Genomic DNA, 6,425 nt, shown 5'->3' with positions numbered 1-6,425 from the left:
TACCTTAAACCCAGGTCTTATTGAAGGATCTGAGGAGAAATGATGCCAAAAAAGGTGGTTTCTTAAATCCGATGCCTTAAACTCAGGTGTCATTGAAAGATATAAGGAGGAAGGATCCCAGAAATGCTGGTTTCTTAAGTCTGATGCCAGGTCTTATTGAAGGATCTGGGGAGAAACGATGCCAGAAAAAGTGGTTTCTTAAGACTGATAACCTTAAAAATGGCAGAAAGGGGAGCCTGGGAACTTCCCCCATTGCCACCACAGAGAAGACTCTGGTTCCAATCTCCCTGAAACCTTGGGTCACTTAGAATCAGGCATGTAGCCGGGGGGGGGGGGGGGGCTCGGGGGGCTTCAGCCCCCCCCCCCCCCCCGAAATTTTCATGGTGGTTCGCGAAAAGGCTTTATTGGTGCATTATTTAAACTGTTATGTTTATTCATATCATGATCTGATCACCATACTCAATATATCCCATATGCATGGGGGTATTGGGGTAATGATACAAAAGGTTTGCTAGGCTAGACCCTCTTTCACTCAGACTCAGCCCCCCCGAAACTCAGCCCCCCCGCCGAAACCCCCCCTGAAAAAAAATTCAGCCCCCCCCCCCCGAAACGAAATCCTGGCTACGGGCCTGCTTAGAATCTATCAAGCCATAGAGCAATTCTGAGAATAAAATGGAAGCATGAACACTTGCTTTTACTCCTTGGAGGAAGCGTAGTGCTGAAACATCTGGCCCCCGCCACCATTATCATGGTGCCACCATAACCTTTGCACTGCCACTATCCCTTTCAAACCATTCCCCACCCTTTTCATTTCACTCTGTCCCTTTTCTTCTGCCACAACCCCTTCACTCTGTCCTGTCCCCTTTGCACTGTCCTGTCCCTTTTGTACCATCCATCCTCTTTGCACTGTCCTGTCCCTTTTGTGCCATCCAGCCCCCCTCATTCCATCCTAAACTATTTGTGCCATCCTGTTCTCTTCACACCACCATCATTTCCTTCATGCTGCCCCTGTCGTACACGCCACTATAGAAGGGAGGGAGGGAGGAGGCAAAGATGGCAGGAAGAAAGAAAGAAATGGAATGAGAGAGGAAGAAGGAAGGAAGGAAGGAAGGAAGGAAGGAAGGAAGGAAGGAAGGAAGGAAGGAGAGGGAAAGGGGGAGGGAAGAAAGAAGAAAGGGAATGAGGGAGGAAGACAAAGGAAGGAAGGAAGGAAGTCAAGTCACTCTCTCTGAGGCTCATATGAAGACAAGGGCAATATTTGAATAAATATTGATAAGAAAACTTTGGAATAGTGTCTAGAATGGCTTGCAGGCACACAACAGCAACAATCCCAATTAATTTGACTATCTCATCAGTCAAAAGCAGGCCTACACTTCGCACTGAAATACTGGTAAGTTTGTCTTGGTTTAATTTTAAATATTGTATTTTCTCATGTTTTTTTACACTACAAATAAGATGTGTGCAGTGTGCATAATGTGCATTCATGTTTTGTTTTTTCAAATTATAATCCAGCCCCACAACAGTATGGGGGACTGTGAACCAGCTCTCAGCTTAAAGGGTTTGGGGACCCCTGGTCTAGAGTGACAAGCTTTATGAAGCACCATCAGAAGAGAGTTCCCTGAGTTTGTTCTCTAGTGATTGTCACCACCTGACTGCTTCCTTCCACATCCTTTATCTACTCATTGTATATATATCGCCTTGTGCCAAAGATACCCCCCCATACTTAAAAAAAAGTACAAGTCAAACAACAGTGGTGGGTACTAGATGCTTTATCAATGGCTTAGTGAAGATATTTTAAGTTTTTGTCCAGATTTTAAAGTTGCAATCCAAGGTGCTCAAATTATTTGGAGGCTATGATGAACACCTTGAACAGCTCTACTAAAATTAGAAGAAAACCTGGAAGGGATTGTTGGACTTGGTAAATTAAAATTGCCCCTGCCAACTAGCGCTAATGTGTAAGCAGACAAAAAAATTGATTTTACTCCAGTTGAGTCCATATGGATGGTGGAAGTGGAAAGAACCTGAATGCTTCAGTAGATTTAACATGATTCATATCTCTCTCTTAAGACTGCCATCACTGAAATACCCATCCATTCTCTATCTTTCAGATGAGCCCACAACAATGTTCCATCAGATCCAATTGAGGATATCTCATTTTATTTGCAAAATATAAGCCTCTTGGTTGCAGACATGTGAGGTTTATCCGGTTATATATCTGTCTTTGTAGGATCTCTAAAAATAAAATTAGAAAATCCTTCAAACTGGTGTTCCCTTGAACCCCTCCCAAATAGAAAGGGGTGGATTTTTTCAGTAACTTTGTCTCTTCAAGAGTTACCTTTATATTCTTCAACAGAGCAAACAAGAAGCGAAGGAACACACAGCACCTTTTCATTTATATAATCAGATACAATCCCCAGGTTGAATCTTCAGGGGATTTTAGATTAAACACTTTAAAGGGAAACTCAAATAGATTTTTTATCAGCTCCAATAAAAAAAATCAGCATCTAAAAAGTTGCAAAGAATTTATGGCTCTGATACTTGTTTTCATAAAAATTTCAAGGAGAAAATGCCCCCCATGGAATAAGAACAACTGCAATGAAATGCTGCCTAAAAGCCTTGGGGCATGGTCTTCAGCAACAGCATTTTAAGTGGTTTGGCTTTCCAACTACCCAGTGATTTATTAAAAGAATCAAGGCAGCTGATTGGATGAAGCACTTTTGCTCTGCATCTACAGTGACAGTGCCTCAACACCGTTTTGTCAAACCTTCTATCATCTCATTGCTCATCTTTGTTTCCACTGCCTCAGCCATGACATCAATGTCAAACTTATGCCTTCATTAAATGCATGCATTGAGACTCCCAGACCCCTCAGCCTTAAGCTTTGTTATATTTCAAAGGGTTTTCAAAACTTTTACTCACTGAAATGGCCTGGCTATTTTAATGGCTCCTGGTACAATAAGCAAAGGAAGCTATAACAATCCTTTTTCTCCAGAAAATACGTTCCTGTCTTTCAAGTGTTCCTTTATGCATTGTTTATGCCTGATGCAGAAAACATCTCATTAAGGACTCTCAGCTATTCTGTACTTGTTGGTCTTGAGGGTCCAATTTGAGCTAGCGGTAGCTCTGTTGACCTCTTACCAATTCTTCATTCTCAGATGGTGTTAACAAGACAATAGTGTATAATCTATTTTGTACATATGTGTAGATATGTGGTCTTTTCAAATTCTGGAAAAGTTTGTTTTAGAAGTACAACTTCCAGGATCTTTCAAAGATTCTGAGACTTTTAGTCCCCAAAAGCAACCTTTCTAAATTCTGGGTGGTTTTGTTTCTATGTGCTTTTTAAAAATCTGTTCCTTCTGCATGGAATATTGTACCTTGGGCCAGCACGTGATTTAAAGTCACATCTTTCAAACCCAGGTGATTGCTGGACAAATAACAGAAAGGCTCCAGGATCTTCACAACATCAGAATGTTTGTAGTACCAAGATCAACGGAAAGTGTCATTTCTGTTCCCCACTGTTGGGGAGTGACTTGCCTTAGAAAGCACAGAAATAGGAAATTGAGGATCAAAAAGGGAAACATCAGGGTTGCAGACAATATACTAGGCATACTAAAAAGGGAGGAGAGCTGTTTCAGGAGGGCATCCCAAAACAACAAGAAAGCAAGACTCAAAAATGTGATTGTAAGTGAGGAAATATCACATCCACTCACAAAATGGCAGCCATAGTATAATGGCAGAGGTTGGCAGATGCCACAAATGGATCTGTCTCCCAGCATGCATTTAGCTCTTGTTCTGAGAGAATCAAAATTGTACAACACTCCTGCTGAGGTGTACATGTGTATACACAAAATGAAACCACTTTTGAATCTCTGGCTGTTATTTGAAACTTGGACCTCAAAAAGTGGAGGTTCCGATGAATGACCTCTAGTTACCCTGCTTGGCCTTGGAAGCAAGAGAATACTCCTTGTTGAGTGGCACTACCAACTTCTCCAGCCATCTTCATATACCGAGCTCAAGATACCAGAATTTCCACTTCAGACTTACCCCTGACCTTAGAAATGAGATTAGAATGCAGATTCACTCAGGAAACATATCAATCACATGGGGACACAATGAATTCTGCCCAAAAGAAATCCCAAACCCATCATCCTGTGATTGCTATCAGTTACTATCTATTGTTTAATCAGGGAGTCTTCCCTGATTGTGTTGTTGTTTATTCGTTCAGTAGCTTCTGACTCTTTGTGACCTCAGCAAACATTGTTTTCCCCAAAACAATCATTTCCTCTGTTGATGAGCTCCCAAGGACGGAAAGAGCCAGTACAGATACAGAAGGCAGACTCAAGAATTCTTCCAATGAAGGGCTTTTTGAGTTTCCCACCATTCACTTTACACCAATAAGACATAGGTCATAATTTGTACCATACAATTCCATGTATATTATTTCAACAATGAATGAACTGTGAACCAATAAGAAAGTGGATCATAATTTCTACTAGTTAGAGCGATATTTGTTATTTTCAAATGTCTATAAAATGTCAAAGTCTGTAAAGCTGAGGTATGTCAGATCTGGGCACATTCCCCTGATCAACAGGGGGAAGAAAGAGATCTCTGACTCTGCCTTCCACCTTGCACATCACATTGGAATTGATGAGAGCTTGGCATACAAGGCTGAACCCTAAGATTTCAGAATACATGACCAAGGCCTCTCCTAGTCAACCTTGTAGCCAGCACTTCAGCTGAACTCTGTCATCTACCATTATCAAATTTTCTCCTTAAATCATTCTAACACTACACACCTTCCAGATATGACTGCATTTTTTTGCATCTGACAAAGAACGCATTACAGATGTACAAGGACATTGTTAGAACATAAATCCTTGGAAGGAAGGGCGATTTACTTTAACACTTCTACAATGTGTTTCTTAAGTAAGTGCTTGTCTGAACTCTTACCACTTTTGACCAGCCCAAGAACCAAGTAGGCAGTGGCACCCTTTGTTTTACAGAAATTCTGGTGTCATGCTTAGACTTGAAATGCTTTAAACAAATTCAGAAAAATTCATTTGTGGGTGGGATTGACTCAAACAAACTGGGGGGGGGGGGTAATGTGTTCTACTATTGCACCAAGTTTTATCCTGATAGCTCCAAAAATGAGGGAGAACCTTCCCCACTTGTGCAATTACTTAACAAAGAAGTAACAAAACTTTCATTATATCATTATAGTTATGATATGGACCCCTAATGCATTCATATATTCCAAAGGCACATCTGATAACACTTTGCTATAGATCTCTGCGAGATTTGCCCTTTACCTGTCATAGAGCCAAACAAGAATTTGATTCACTCTTAGACCCCTTCCACATAGCTGTATAAAAATCACATTGAACGGGTTATATGGCAGCGTGGACTCAAATAATCCAATTCAAACCAGATATTGTGGATTATCTACCTTGATATACTGTGTTATATGGCTGTGTGGAAGGGCCATTAGATGTTTAAAGCAAGAGGAGCTCATCTACTATATATTGCAATTGCTATACCAGAGTTAAAGGAGGTAAAAACATTCTGGTTGCAGACAACAACTAGCAAGCAAACTGCAGGTAAGGCAGGACTTTTACAGGAGGATTATTAGTACATTTTAGAGATACTTAATAGTAGCTCTTGAGGTGCTAATGGAAGATTTGCCAAAGTAGTCCCTTTGTGGTTGAGCAGCATGCACCAAACCAGAAGGGAATAGTTGGATTACAGATCGTGGAAGGAAATACATACATTGTGAGTAGGTGGTTGAATCAGATCTGTTAATGTCTATTGTGGAATCATAGCTGTATCATTCATTAATAAAGCTATATAACCTTGCTTCCCTGGACCTCTTATCTCACTGAATGCTGGCCTAATCAGTATTAGGCAAGGAGCGAGATAGAATGAGGACTAGGGCTAGGTCAGGAGCAAAGGAAGACAAGACCCAAAAATACAACTCTTATGTAAAGGAATTCAGGACAGCCAGCAGTCTCAAGTGATAAAAGTTCACAGAGAGACACAACTAAGTGAGTGACTTTTCCCTGTAATCTGTGACTTTGAGAAAAATGAGATCAGATATTCACATAATGAGACCGGAAATTTATTACATCCTGGGCAAAGGGCATGGAAAGTTTTCTGAGAGGCCGCAAAAATGAACTTTATCTTCTACTTCAACAAAAGAGCATGAAAGAGTCATCATGTGACAAATTTGGTTCATGCTGATTTTATCACATTCATAATTAACATGAAAATTGCGCTGTCTGAAGCTTATTACCTATCTTTGCTCCTAGTAGCCCCAGGACTTGAACCTTATATATAGGAAACTGGTGTAAATCAGACTAGACTAGCTGTTTATTTAGTCCAGTGATTTCCAACCTTCAGATATTTTTGTCTTCAGCTCCCAAATGCCA

The sequence above is a fragment of the Anolis sagrei genome, chromosome 5, assembly GCF_037176765.1.
Source record: "Anolis sagrei isolate rAnoSag1 chromosome 5, rAnoSag1.mat, whole genome shotgun sequence".
Taxonomy (NCBI): domain Eukaryota; kingdom Metazoa; phylum Chordata; class Lepidosauria; order Squamata; family Dactyloidae; genus Anolis; species Anolis sagrei.
The sequence above is the reverse complement of the archived record's forward strand: the minus strand, read 5'-3'. Positions refer to the sequence as shown.